General features: G+C 35.7%; 1 protein-coding gene across 13 annotated transcripts in view; it reads left to right on the top strand.

The window, feature by feature from the left end:
• MCTP1 (multiple C2 and transmembrane domain containing 1) overlaps positions 1 to 16,062 on the top strand; it is a 535,249-nt gene that overhangs the window by 373,210 nt on the left and 145,977 nt on the right. The gene's annotated exons all lie outside the window — the stretch shown is intronic.

Below are 16,062 nucleotides of genomic sequence, written 5' to 3'. Positions count from 1 at the left end.
AAAGGCATGGGTGAGATTCTCATAGATCCAAATAGTCCTCTGACAGTATTCATCTTGTAGCTTTTTACTTTGGTTGTTTAAAAACTGCCGACGAGACCAACTTGCAGAGCTAGAAAATCCAACGAATACTTTGCTCTGAGCTTCAGCTGGGATTTTCTGCTCTCATGTTATTTTTGCTCATTCAGGATTTCAGTTTGAAGTTTAAGTGGAGTCCTTCTTTTGAAATCTTTTATTTTATGATCGGATTTGTTAGGATATGGGTACCTTATGCATTCTTATAGTTGCCGGTTTAGCAGAATATGACATTATTGTTGGGGCTTACAAGAAGAGCCTTAATTATAGTAACAAATCAACATTTTAGTATTACCATTCAAATGAGTGTATGCACATCTGTTTAGTACTTTGAGCTCTGTTCTCCTCTCAGGACTTGTATAGGACTTTCATTAATGTCTGAGCACATGGAACAAAGAGTGTGTATGTCCCTTTGTGTTGTAAGTTACCAGAAAGTTAGGCGGCCTGCTTCCCATAGACATGTTGTTGTCTCCTTAGAGAAAGCGGTTGTCATCATCAAGTTTAAAAAAAAAAAAAAAAAAAAAAAAAGCAAAAAATACTGCAGCTTTCAATATTCTTTTATTTAGCTCCTTCATGTAATAAATACATTGGAGTACTATTAAGCAAACTTTATTATGATTTTTAAGCATCACAGAGGCACTTTGATGTTAATGAGGGAAAAATGATACTGAATTTCATACTTTATGCCCTGACTTCCAGGTTCCAGGGGGCCTTATAGTGGACACAGTAATATTTTAAGGAAACTGTCACGCTGCCATCTTTGATGCACTCCTTCCAAGGTCATCCCCTACAGCTGTTTGTAAAATTGGAAACAGAGAAACCTCTATTATCATATCGTTTGTTCAGGAACATTCATTTTGAATGCTGTAGCATTACAATGTGTGAGTAAATCTTCATAAACTTCATCTGGCTTCGAGAGGGCATTCGTGTTCAGTGAATTCAAGATGGCAGTCTTTTTCAGTTTCCTTCTAATTGAAAAAAAATCAGGCACCGAAATTCTGAAACTTTGCTATGTGTACATAATAATACTTGAGTGGTTTCATTGTAAGGGAGTCAATATTCACCGGTGAAGAGGTATAGGAATATCTCTCTATAGCTGGTGGTCAGTTACTAGCGGACTCGGTCCCATAAAGCACAAGCTGAATGTAAGATGCTTTCAAATAAGCAGGGGAGGGAGGCCACAATAAAGTAGGAAAAGGGACTGTGGACACTGATGGTGAAAGAAAGAGGCTGCAAACTGTGATGTGAATTTATCTTAAGAGTACTTTGGGGAAGAAACAATAATATTAACTGTTTCATTGATTAAAAGAAGCACTAAATTACTTTCCATTGAATGTGATTAAAATAGTGAATAACAAAGCCAGGCTTCACTTACCTAGACCTGAACTAGGAGTTCCATGAGAATGGGGACCCTGCCTTTTTCACCTGGGATTCCAGCATCACCTGCATAGTGCCTCCCACTATAAATTGTAGGTGCCCAATATAAATGACTTTCTAAGTCAGTAGGACAGTGAATGATCTAATCGTTCAGTCTGAAATTTTTCCTTATGTGGAGAAGCTTTCTTTGGTGATACCAGATAAAAAAAGTGTTTGCTCTAATGAAGCCAGTTAGTAAATGATGATAGATAAGTTTAATGCTTTGTAGTATTTTTCCTAGACCGTCCATTTAAATTCTGAGCTATTTTATAACCCTCTCCCAATCATCTATTTTAACCTCAAATTAAATTTTGATACAAAAGATTGTTATATAGTAACGACGACAAATATTTATTATGAATTTATATGCCAAGGAACTGATTTTTTTAGGCACTAAAGTATGAAAGAGCTTTTCATGCATCGATGAATTTAATATTCCCAACAGCATTATATGAGGTAGATACTCTTATTTTCCTAATATAGGAGGAAGAAGCTGAGGCACAGAAATGTTAAGTTCCTTGCCCAAAGCCACACAGATGTGATTTCCTTTCTAAAAGAGCTTTTAAAATATGTACCCTGTAATCTTAGCATTACAAAATTCAGGGGGGTAAACTGTTGTAGGATTTTTATTCATTTTGTAAATATTAAATGATGTATTTAAAAACGAAATGTTTTAAAGATCTTACTGCATAACCAGAGCCTTTTTAGGGCAGTTTATTGAAAAGAACTGCTTTCCATTAGGAGAAGCTATGGCAGCACCCCATTGTTACAAACATATTGTTCCCATCATTCCCTGTTGATGGATCATGGGTCTATTATTATAATATTGGTTCCACTTGGCCCACTTTTTCATAAATGCAGCTGCCTCATGGAGCACATGCATTTGTACCATTATGCTGCTTGGTTTTAGGCCCAGCTCACTAAACTTTATAGTGTTGAAGTGCCCATATTTTTTTATTCCGTTTTATTTTTCTTTTTTAATTGACTATCCAAAAATAAATGTACAAGAATGAAGTCAAAATGGAAAAGCAATCATTTTTGTCCCAGTGTCAGTTAAAGTGGAGAGCATGAGATATGCAGGGGAAGACCTGCCTGGCTTCTTTAATGCTACCTAGATGATCTGCAGAAGGTTTAAAGTGGGCTGATGATATTAGAAGCAGAAATCGGCCTGGAAGGTGATGGATGAAATATAAGCAAACGTGTTCCTGGGACTGTCCTTGTTGTTGTGTGCCATGAATTAGGTTTTTAAATTTTACTATGAATATTGCATGCCTAAGAGTGAACACAGACGTATGTGATGCGGAAGGCACGGCCGCTTGTCTTTTGGAATCATCTATTGTCAATGTGGAAATGTCTCATAAATTGGGTCTAATTTTCATCAGGCTCTTGACCAGACATTTGTGTTCTTGTGGATGTCAGTGGGTGCAACATGGCAAAAAAAAAAAAAAAGAGTGCACATTTTCTCGTTCTTTACAGTACTGTCATTTCTCACTGTAATGAGCACAAAAATAATTGGACAACTGAGCTATCAGTAAAAGGACACCCTTCAGTGTGCGTCAGAGAATTATTTTACAGGACAAACTTTAATCTTTAAATGGGATTCTAGATAATTTGTGGTACCATCTGTCCATTTGGAATTGTTTTAGCCTTTTCTGTCGTTATACAGTAAGTGCCGCTGTGTTTAACATTAACATTTGATATTTTACACATTTAATTTCTGTTCTGCTGTGTGGTCCTTAGGGAACGGAGCGCTAGTGCTACATGAGAGAGACAAAGTATTGATCAGTTAACATTTCAGCTACATTTATGTATGTCGCAAAATTAATGAAAATGCCAGACAAAAATGTCAGAGTGCACAAAAAGGTAGAATTTAAATTTGGTAGTTTAATGAAAAGTTTAAGATGTGCATTATCAAAAATGTCCTCTTGCCTTTAAAGTACAATTCCTAACAGAATAACTAAAGGGAGACACATATTTTACTTAGAGGAACAATGAACATGAATTATGAAGGGATGTCAACCCCTCAAAGTACCTTGTGTTCCAAAACGGTATGTTTGAATGTTTAACTCTTACTCATAAAATGCGTTCATTTCTGTTCACATCTGGAGGGCTGCTGGCTTCCACCCTGTGCGCTGACCAGCCTACAAGGCAGGCTTCCTACTGGGATTCTCCCTTTAGGTTTTCCTTGGTATCCATACATTCCTTTTGTGTCAGAATTGAGAATTCCCTCTACAGCAATTCATTGAGGGCACTCTGGTTCATTACTCGTTCCTTTCTGGGTCCTTTTCAAATGCCTGGTTTTCCTTTGCTCCCAGATAATTTGAGCTCCACCTTCATTCAATGCCCATTTTAGTAAAGGATCACACCCGGGACAACAGCGACCCTCAGAAAAGCTGGGCCATTATGCAGGAAAAGAGAAAAAACAGAGATGATGTATGCATAGAATGACATGAGGCAGCTCTGTGTAGCCAAATGATAATAAAAAAAAAAAAATGGAGGAAGCACAAGCAAAAGAGGAGGAACTGAACTTGCAGAGGCGAGGAGATGGGAATATAATACAATGATCTGAATAAAATAGGCTCCCAAGGCTACCTTATCAAGTTCTTCCTGTGTAGGAAGCCTGCTGCTAGTAAACAACATGCGGATTTTTCAAAAAGTTGTTACAAACAATAAGAAGATTTTAAGTGGCTTTCTTAAGGACTAAAAAAGGAGCATGCTTAAGACATGTTAATGTGAAAAAAAAGGCATGTCCATATCTCCTGTAGTTCAGATTCAGGTCTTAGCCTCTTCTTATTACTGAACAATGGAGGGTGATTGTCCTGGACAGATGAAAGGTAACTTTAAATTTCAAGAGAAATTGATATTTTAAAGAATGTAAGAGACATCAGTAATGCCACACCAACAAAATGATGCTAACAAAATGATGATAACAATTTTCAAATGATTTTTATAGATGCTACTTCTGTTGTTGTTGCTACCTTTTTTTTTTTTTTTTAGTGTCAGCAGAAAAATTAGAAATGTTCCAGATCTAATTTTTGTTACTTTCCCCACAACAGCAGAACAGAAGGACCCCTGAAAACCAAAGAAACAAGTACTAAAGCAAAATGATCTATAACTGGTCCTAACCTTGTATTCTTGAATTTTCCTAAGATTATGTAAATCTAACCTTCCAAGCCCTTTGCCCACCCTCTTTATGTATGCTTTCCTCTGACATAAGTACTTACTAAGTCTACTAAAGGATACTTCTGATTTAATTTATGCAAATTTTAAAGGTACATTAAACATTTCCTTTATGAATGTATTTATAAGAAAAAAAGAAAGCCTACATAATTTCATTGATCTAGAAGACCATATACCTCCAAAGTTGCCTGAAAGTCCTTTTACAAAGTCAAAAATCTATTGATGTTTAGAAGATTCTAGTACTACAATTTTCTTTTCAGCAAATAGATTGGGTACCCAATTCGTATCAATATACTGGTACTTTAAGTTGATGCTGAAAGAATACAATTCTTTCCCCCAAATCTATCTGAACTCCATGAAAGAACTTTTTTTTTTTTTTTCCCCAAGCACTGGCCTATGAACAAATAGATTTTCTAAGTGGTGCCTTTCATAAAGCACTTCATATAAATTCTTGCAAATACATAAAAACCCTCTCTCCCACCCCACACCCCGAAAGACCACAATTTAGAAGTGAGTTGAGTTTTAGGACTGATCACACTTAGCAAAAATCAGATATTAATGGAACAAAGCATTTTGACTAAATTTCTCTAATCCTAGAGGCATGATAGTCTAGTTCAGTTTGTAGGTCTATTTCAATATATAGTCCTTTTATTTTATTTTCGTGGCTCTTATATATACACCAATGCAGCCATTCCTCAGATCAGCACATAGCTTTCTTTAAATGGCACCAGCGCCCTTTTTAAATTTATTTTAATAGATGTCAGCAGAAGGGCCTCCTGCTCTTTGGAGGGAGATAATCAAAAAAACCATAGAGCCTACTACTTTCTGAAAGGCTTATTCCTCTTAAATTTTATATTATATTTACAGCAAGAAAAATTGAATTCATATAACACATCACATACATTTTCTATTATTTCTGTTCTCGGTCCTTTGTCTTCAAAAAGCAGGAAGCAGTAAGATGCTATAATCTGGGGACATTTTCTTCTGTGGGTGATCTGAGGCAAAGAAAAATATTTCACTTTTTCTCAAGTATAGTGCTATTGTGCTATATTGTGATCCAACATAAACTGTAAATATCACCAGCATAACTGTGATACCATATTGAATCTAGGGACTAGCCGTCTCGTGAACCTTAAATGTATGTGCACTGAAAGTGGGACTGTCCCCAATACCTTGTTGTGGTCTCCATCTGGCAGTATGGCTACTGTTCCATTTCACCTCAGGCAGCCTCCCTGCGCTGCATATCAGGTAGTTTCAGCCTCAGAAGCTCTATGAGACCCTTGAAAATTTATTGCATGGTCCAGACTGTACATTTAAGTTGACTAAGGATCAAAAGTTGTAGAATAGTGAAATCAGAGATGTCTTACTGTCTCTCCTCAGATTCCTAAACCAAAGTTCGTGTTCTATGAAGAATTTTCTACCCTCTGACTTCCAGTTAAATTGTTAGGAACATGCCTCCGGCTTCCATTTAAATTGTTAGGAAATAATAAGCCATAATCCACTGCAGAAGATTATTATGTAAAGTGTTTTGCAAAGGGAAAGGTTTACATGAATGAGATAATTATAAAATTTATTTTGGTAAGTTTTTTTAAACTAAGAGTAATCACTCTTCTGAAAGATTATAAAGTACAACAGAAATACAGTCATTAATATACTCTAGAGAATAACTGAACTCTCCACCTGTTTTCTGACACTTTGTATCAGGTAAATATTTAAAAAGTGGGTAATAGGATGCTTTCTGTTGTCTCATTTTTCTCTCTTGACCCATTATGAAGACATACCTTGGAATTATGATGTATTAGTTAATTTACCAAGTGAGATGCTAATCCAAAATGCTGTTAAGGAAATTTTTCATTGTCCCTTCTCTCTTGCCGTTGTTTTACCACATTCTAACGTTGCAGTCAGGATTGAATATAGATGCAGCAGTCACTGTTGCCATAGTAGGTCAGTGAGTTATGACACTGCATTGTGTCCTCTATTTTGCTGTGATGATAGAGCTCCAACACTCAGCAAGTAGAAACATTAGAGATCAGTAACAGAGCAAACATGAAAGAATGACCATTTCTTGTGTTCACACCAGTCATCAGCCACTAGCTCAAAGGAAAGTAATGAAGAGAAAAATGAGGAAAGCCAAGAAGCAACAAAAGATGGAAATTATATCAAAGTGTAAACAGATAATTTGGATAAAAATCAAAGGCAACCATGATTTTAAGGATGGGAAAAAAAATTGCTAAGACTAAACTTCACTTTTGTTTTGTTCTAAATCAGTGTTTCTCAAAAAAAAAAAAAAAAATTCATGCCCCTAAGGAGAAGCTTTTCATTTAATTGAATGAGAGAAATGAAATACTAAGGAATAAGGTTTTCTCAGGGGAAGTTGAGCTTTAGAGGGCCACAAATCATTGTAATATATAAGATTTTTTTTGTTGTTGTTCTTCTCCAAGAACCAATTTTTACCCCCTTGGGTGCCATCTCATCCCCATTGAGAGTGCACGTTCTAGATGAAGTTTAATGTGAGTTTAACTATGTTTACTGTCATGCTGGTGGTGGTAAAGTCTAAATTAGACTTTCTGTGGTTTGCATATAATGCAAATTATTCCCATTGATAATCTGTCTGGAGAAAGAGGATTTGTGACCTCTCTCCAAAATTATTGGCTACACTGGAGTCTAATAAAAGAAAGATGTTTGGCTTCATAGAGATTGAAGAATCGAATCTCCTCCTTATGAAAACCCATATGAGAGTTTTCTTTGCATCAATTTCAAGTGTGCGTTGTTGTGCTTCACTGAAATAGAGAAGTGGGGTGGACATTAATTCTGGCCTAAGTAATATAACCTCTGTCGTTATGAGGGTTAGATGGGTTTTGTCCATACATTGTACTGTATTTATGACTATTAGATAATCTTTATATTCTTAAATGAATATCATTATGTCAGAGATATAAAAGCATACTTCATTAGGCTTGATTACCTATTAGATCTTCATTGGAAGGGAGGGAAAAAAGGCTTGTGAAATAGGAAAGTCCATTTACAACAGTGAAGATGTATGTTCTCCCAGCTATTCTGCTTGGCTAGTTACTTAGTTCCCCATAGGAATAAGAAAACTTTTACTATTGTAATTTATCAATAAGAAGTAAATATATGATGTTTTGTATCCCACCTAACTATGTTTAAATATTTCTACTGAATTTTCCATAGTTAGCATTCTATACATAGTTACATTACAAGAAAAATGCTTACATGTTTGAAACAATGCTTACATATTTGAAACAAGATAATATCATCCAATTTTGTCATAAAATGTTGTTGAATTAAATATTATTTTCCCTAGGCAGAGAAATCTTTTTGGGTTTAATTTAAAGTAAGAGATTGCCAGGGTTACAAGCAGTCCATTAATTACCCACAAATTATTATACTGAGATTGCATAATAGAGGTGTTATATTTTGAAGTGACATTAGTAAAGTAATGGCTGCTACTCAGAGAAAATTAATTCATAAATGTGGAAGTTCAGATAGCTGAGGGCACTTTTCCCAGTTAGGCAGCAGTATTAAAAACAAATAAACAAAACTTCTCTGGTTTTGTTTAAACTGTTTTAAATAGAATATGGTTCTTCCATTGCAAAACACCACCATGACTCAACCAAGAGGCTCATATTTATAAGACAGACTTTCAGCCTAGGTTCTTCTAATCTTGGTATGCACCATTTCCTTTGTTTTTTAAATTCTCAGATTATGAGCCTCCTACCACATTATATTTCTTAGCTGATGCGTAGTTAAAATTACATATTTTTTCAAGTAGACTCACAACCTCCAAAGATGATGTAAAAGTATGTTTTGTAAGACAGCTCCTCACCTTTGAATACATTTCCACCTGGGGCAATGTCATAACTAATGGCAGAACTGTTCACAAGGCCTATCTGTCCCTTCATAGAGTACCAGCTGTAGAATGAAATGTCACATGTAGGAAGTAGGTTCAATGCAATCATGGTTTGGTGCTCAGGATGCCAGGAACACATCTACCCCAATCCTACCTTCAGGATAGAGCACCTTCCTCATGGCAAAGGCCAGGGGCCTGCAAAGGGGAGATTATATAGGCTTTGAAAGGTACAGATGAAATCACAGAATGTTACAGTTGGAAGGGAGCTTAGGGATCATTTTACAGTAGAGGAAATTAAAGTGCTATATGATAAAGGGGCTTACTGAGACACTAACTCTCCTTCTCCTCCAGATGTTGGCAATAGATGTTTCAAAGACAGCAGCTTCGAGAAGAGAAGGAGGGAGGGTGGAAGAGAGAGAAAGAGAAAGAGAGAGAGAATATCCCTGAAGTTTATAAATCAAGTTGTCCCTAGTCAAGGAAAACCAATTGTCTGATCTTGGCCTGTAGAGTTCTAAGAGTATAGAAATAAGACTCCCAATTCTTGGTATTTCCTGTTAAGGAATGTGTTCATCTGAAAGGGCTAGAATTGCCTGTTCAAAATAGTAAATCTGTGCTCACTTTTGCTTAGTATTGTTCTTGCAGTTTAAATAATAAGTGCATATCTTATCTTTTGATAAACTTTTTGATTAGTTGAGATCACATCACATGACAGCTCCTGAAACATTGCGGAGACGTGTGTATAATGATAAAGAACCACAAAAAGTTCACTGGTTATTTAAATGAGATACATTTTAGAGAAGCACAGAAATGTCATTTGGCCTCTAAATAATATAAATTACTTATTCCCCAAAATAAATGTCGACTCATTAAGAATATATTTCCTGGAGTTCCTGTCGTGGCTCAGTGGTTAAAGAATCCGACTAGGAACCATGAGGTTGCGGGTTTGATCCCTGGCCTTGCTCAGTGGGTTAAGGATCCGGTGTTGCTGTGAGCTGTGGTGTAGGTCGCAGACGTGGCTCTGGCATAGGCCCATGGCTACAGCTCCGATTAGATCCCTAGCTTGGGAACCTCCATATGCTGTGGGTGCGGCCCTAGAAAAGGCAAAAAGACAAAAGACCAAAAAAAAAAATATATATATATATATATTTCCCATTTCTCAAACATATATTTTTGTGAGTTGCTTTAACAGCTTAAAACATCTACATTGATCCATATTGAGGTAATGGTACCTAGGTAAACCTGTCTGTGGCCTAGATTTCCATCAGATTAAATAAATACCAGTGGAAAAAGTGTATGTATTGTGAGTCATTTAGGAAAACTGATGATCCAGTTTCATTGCTTTCATCCAATCCTAAGGTTCCTTTAAAATTATATAGATCAGAATTCTTTCTTACATATAGTTAGGCAGCAGAATAGGATGGTACATTTATCTCTTTACAAAGTGGTGCAAGTACTGAAATAATAATTTGGCATATTTTGAGATACTGTTAGCATTTGTAGGGTGTTACCCACTTCATTGTATAAATTATGTGAAGTATAGTTTGCGGTAAACTTAGTGCAACCAGTTTATTGCCACTGGAGTTACTCGAGTGAAGAAAACTAAATTAAATCACCTATATGAAATGCTTTGAAGTTCTTAAATACAAGGGCCTTTGGATCATTTAGGCTTGAATAACACGACCACAACAGCAGAGATTTTTGTCTCTGAGAGCTATGTTGTCTCTCAAAATTTGTGTAAGCCTTAAAAAATTATTTAGTTCAAAATTATTATTTGAAAATATTTTATATTGGATCTAAGAAAGGGAGATAAATCAGAAGGAAAAAAGGTCTCATCGGTGTTCGCTAAAAATACATGACCCTTCTTCTAATAATATGTGGGAGACCTTTAGTAATACCTGGGTTCTATTTCTAATTGACTGGAATGTTTACTCTTAAGTTTAAGGAACTAGGAACAAAAATAGATTGTAAACTGGAAAGTGCCATTTTTCAGTATTTTTAATCCATTACCAGATCCAGTGACAGAGAATAAATTCAGGCTGTTCTGCATGAGATGCATTTCAGTTCCATTAACAGATCTTCCTCGTTTTCATGCACACTCGATAAAGCTGTGTTGAATGACTGACTCAGATGACTTTAGCGGCAAACCTGGAAGTTAAAGCTGTAATATTGTAACAGAAACCCCCAGCAGTAGTATCAGATGAAGCTAAGAATAAATGTAGTATATCAGGCTTCATAAAAGGGTGAATGTGGGATACATTTATGCCCTCCTCTATCTACTATGAGATTCATACATAAGATTCACACTCATTATTCTCGTCATCTTAATGAGATCAGTGTGGCAACATTTCCCTCCTCTCCCTCTTGACTGTCAGAAATGGGGCACTCCGTTATTTCTCCTTCCTCTCTCTACTTTTAAGGGACTAGTTATATTTTCTTGGAAGGCCAGCAATGTTAACTGGCTACAGCAGGCAGCTCCAGAGTATTGAAGAGAAAGGCAGGTAGAGACCACAGCATAAATTAGTCTTTCTCTCTCTCTCTCTCTCTCTCCCCCTCCCTCCCCCCTCTCTCCTTTCCTCCCTCTCTTCCCCTATCCCTCTCTCCCTCCCTCCCTCCCTACCGCTCTCCCTCCCTTTCTCTCTCTCTCTTCTTTTCCTCTTCTACATGTACTTTTCTTTTCTTTCAGACTTTAATTCTCTGCCCAGTTCACCAAGGGGTTTCCTTGTGAAAAGATGATGTCTCTATGTGGAGGAAAATTGGGTACCTGAGTATTATCTCAAATTGCTACCCTCCTTCTCATTGGATCTATTGCCCAGATTTATTTTGCTTCCTAAACCAACTCTGCACACAATCATTTCATATGTCCGGCCTTGAACTGAAAGAGAATAATCAAGGCACCAATTTCCAATGCATCTTATCCTCAAATATTCAGATCTGTCAAGAAACAGTCACTGTTTATAAAGAAACTTGCTAGGAGAGGTTTTTATCATGTTTTGAGATCATGATTCCCCTCATCCTTAAGGACAAGACAACAGGAACATACAAAAATATTTATTCAAGCCATCTAGGGTGTTGATTATTAATTTATATTGTAACCACGCTGGTTTTGGTACCACTTTCCTTTAGAGGAACTCAGATTCACTTTAACATGATTGAAGAATTTTAAAGTAGGCATTTTTAATATTTGCTGCCCTCTTAATTATAACTAGTTTAATGCACCACTGTTAGCACAGGGATTATGAGTTAATAAAAATGTCATAGTATTAGTGAATAAAACACTATATAATTTTCCCCAGGTAATAATTAACAGCATAAGGCTATGTTAACAATACTCTTAGTGTATAGTCCCTAACTGTAGTTGATTCTCATCTTTTAAAAAGTAATTTTATACTGAAATTCAGTAATAAAATATTGAGGGGTTTAGTTAAGCTAGTTAATGTAAACTTAGGTCTCTGAATCTTTTCAAATGGTTTGTATTATATTGTTATATAAAGTATCATTCTATTTTAAAATCAATCTGAAAGTTTTAAATGTTAGCTTAACATTCACCAGAGCAACCTTATTTAGATTCATAAAGAGCTTATTTATCTCATCACAGTATTTGTTAAAACAGTTGAAAAATAAAATTAATAAGCCATTAGGTCATTATTACGTAATGTTTTTGCTCGCATAGATCAATGGGTTTCTTTTTCTCCCTTTCTTTTTAAATAATGTCTCTCTGGCTTTGTTCCGTGGCTGCAGCAGGCTGTTAGTATGTATCTTTATACCATCAGAATGAATGAGATATATCTGTATAAATTATTGATTCACTTGAGCCTACCTCTGTAATTCAGAGCTGAAAACTCTGGCAGCTTATCTAATAGAATGATATAACTAGGAGACTGAAGTTACCTACCACAGCAACAATTGCCAGTTGGGGGGTCAAATGCCCTTTTACCTTTATACCTGAACACCTGCAAATTGAGCTGTATCCCATTCAGAATTTTAAGAACAGGTCCATTGTCACAGGAAGTAGAGTTTGTTTCTTGGAGAAAATTATGCCAGTTCTAGTTCAGAATGAAAGACAAGTCTTTCATTACTCAAGGGATATTAGGGCTGACTGCTTTTTTGAGAAAACAAATTTGCTGAAACTTTATCTGTAATTTAGTCCTGAATGGGTGCAAATAGACTGCACATTGTACGGTGCAGAAAGAAGAAAATAGGGGTTTGTTAAAGCCATACAAGGGCTATGTAACCATTATATTTCCGAGGGAAGTCTTATCAGAGTTGCAGGTTATAAGGGGGAATATTTTGGTTACAGCCTTAGCACCTCTTTTGAATTTTAGTTTAGAATGACACTGGAAAAGAAAGTTTTTGTCTAAAATTATGGATGATAAAATACCCATATCCTGAAAGTTGCTATACAGGCTGTCTCTGACTTGGAGGCTGGCCCTATCCAAAAACTTCAGAAATTTTTATATTCACTCCTAATGAAGCTGAATGCTAGACTCAGACCTAGGTGGAGTTGTTGACTTGTTTTACTTTTTAAAATAGATTAGATTCAGAGCTTTATACATTCTTTCTGATTAAAAAATACTATGCAATATTCTTCATGGAAGAATCTGATTTAAGCTTTGCCAAGGCTGAGAGCAAGATGGATGTTTTGAGTAAGGGACAAGAAAAAACATACTTCAGCTGATGAGCCTCCAGGTCACACAGTGCGGGGACTAATGGATCATCCATTACTGGGAGAAACTCATCCCTCACATTGGTCACCACTCCTTAGTCAGCAAGCTCCATAGTTGTCATAGAAACCCTCATTTTTACAGTGTTATAGTTGATCACTGACATGGAACCAGACTAGGTAATCAAACATCTTAGCCATATGCTTGTTCTGAGCTCCAACCTAGTCAATTAGCACGTTTTCTATTAAAAACTTAGTTGTAATAGGTCTTCATTAGCTAGCAGTTGCCATAATTGAATAGTTACTCAATTAGGTCCATCTCCCAATCCTCATTTTCACTTCTTTTCAGAGTCCAAGTAGGAATATATCCAAGAGCATTCATGAGCCCTACTTTAAGCAAAATGCATGACCCCCCACCTCAGACAAGCTGTTAGAGTTTGATCCAGGGCTTAATACATAATTTTTCCTACTCTGTTGTGGCATATATAACTAGACCCTTGGACTCTCCCTTTTTCTGTTGATTTCAGAATTTCTAGTAAGGAGTAAGGAGAGGAGAAGTCTATGGTAAAGGCCCATTGGGCTGTAATGTCTCTAGGATGTGACCTTTCTACCCTTAAACCCATCCTTCTTTCACCATCTTCCAGTCTCACCACCAGATTCCCATCTGGGCACATCATTATCATGGGATTACTCCCTATTAATCTGCATTACCGTCCCTGCTACCCTCTGCCTGTGTTTGCCATTATTATGTCACTGAAACTTACCTGTGCCCTGTATCATCTGATGATCAAATCTGTTGTCTATGAGTGGGAAGGGGCCATCTATGTACAATTTATCACTGGCTTTCTGGACAAAGTATTTCTGATTTTCTAGGACTTCCTACCCTTTACTTGTTACAAGTAGGGATAACACCATGTAGGACACTTCTGACCCCAGGAACTCACATAGATGCTCTCCTTGGTTGGTGAAAATGGTAGTTCTTCCTTCATTATAAAATTAGGATTGCAAAACAGACCATAAGAAGGTTTCCTAAATTTGGTAGTCTCATTGTGCTTTCCTCTGTAATGCAAAACAGGTAAAATTGTAACAAACCCTGCTTAGCTTAAAAAACACAGAGTTTAAACTCTCCTGCATAATAAAGTGTCTTAACTTCAAGTTTTCAGCCCCTGGAATGGCTCATGAAAAGAAAGGATAGATTCAAAGTCTACTAACTTTCCTGTTGTTTTCCATTCTTTGGACCATATGGGATAGCTTTCTAATGCATCCATCCATGCTGACCAGGTCTTTGCAATTTGGATTTGTAGGCTGGACTCAGTGTAAGAATATGAATTGTTTCAAGGATGACATATTACACATCTGTTTTTTTCTCCTCCCAACTCCCACATTCACCTTTATAACAGTTTTTTTCAAAAAGTAATGTGGTTTAAAAATCATTTTAAGTTGCCCAGCATAAATGATAAAATCAAATATTGGATTCACAAACAATAGCCTTTATTGGTTTGTGACAAGTGATCCATCTTTTTACATTAGTGCAGCTTTCTGAACCAGATTATTTTTCATAATTGATAATTTGTGAGTCATATATTTGTTATCTGTTCTTTTATGGCTTTGAAAATAGTGAATGATGCCAAAGATCACTGTGCTTTTATAAAGAAAATTATTTTAGTGTAGTTTATTGGCTGGCATTTTCTGAAAGTATGTTACCAATAAGTTTTGCAGAGAATGTAACAGAGGTAAAAGTAACATCCCTTGCTAGAAGGAGACCTGATGGGTCTAGAATTCATACTGATAATGTGAATTTAGTTTAGAATTCATTCATGTTTAGCATGAGGACAATGAAAATACACACATAAGAAAAAATGTCAAATACAGTTCTGTAAGCCAAGAAAAAAAATAGTTTTGTCACATATATGGGCAATTTTCCTAATACACAATCCACATTAAAACAACACACAAACACAGTAGGCTACCTTGCTATTAGCCTTAAAATTATGCCAACAGAATAATGTCACTGTTTCTTGTGATCAATAATTTTAGTTGATTTTGATAGATAGCCTTAGGAAAAGTGTCCACCAACCATAATACAGTTTTTATTATTCCACTTTATATTTTGTTCCTAAAGCCTTCATAAATGCAGTAGAAAAATCTTACCCTTTATTATGGTTAATAATTATGGTAGAATTAAAGCTCTACATATGAATTTATTTGCCTCAGGTAAATAATAATACAGCTTTTGAAATCTATTTTGCCTAAAAGGGCAATATTAAAAACTTTCTTACCATTAATTAATAATTCTCTCACACAACCTGAACATTTTCACTAATTCTGTTCACAGTTATACTGACTGACAAAGTATAAATCAGCTGGAAAAGTAACAACCCAATTTACTGAGAACTAATATTGTTAGATGAATTAAATATTAATTTCACAGAAAACTTGTTATGAATCTGCTTTTAGAAATTACACAGTTCGTCCTCAATCTTTACTAAAATTTCTCCTGAGCAATTTAATTATAGAAAACTATTTCTAATAAAAATATTATCTACTTAATTAAAATAAAATTGAGATCATTTAATCATTACGTAATTATATTATGATTATATACAATTAAACACCATATATAAAACCTTTCCTCTTCAGGAGACACTAACAATAGGAAAAAAGCACCTGTTAGGTTAATGCTTTCACTACTTTCACTTTTAAAGCTATAGATTCTATTATACACATTTATTACTTCACCCAATTGCTTCAAATTCACATTTTAGTTGGGGGAAAATGCCAAACAAGATACTGTTGGCTATAAATCAGAATAAACTAGCTTCTTTATGACTAACACAATGCCTTTTCTTTGATGATTTTGTGA

Source organism: Sus scrofa, chromosome 2 (assembly GCF_000003025.6).
Source record: "Sus scrofa isolate TJ Tabasco breed Duroc chromosome 2, Sscrofa11.1, whole genome shotgun sequence".
NCBI classification, from domain to species: Eukaryota; Metazoa; Chordata; class Mammalia; order Artiodactyla; family Suidae; genus Sus; species Sus scrofa.
The sequence above is the reverse complement of the archived record's forward strand: the minus strand, read 5'-3'. Positions and strand labels throughout refer to the sequence as shown.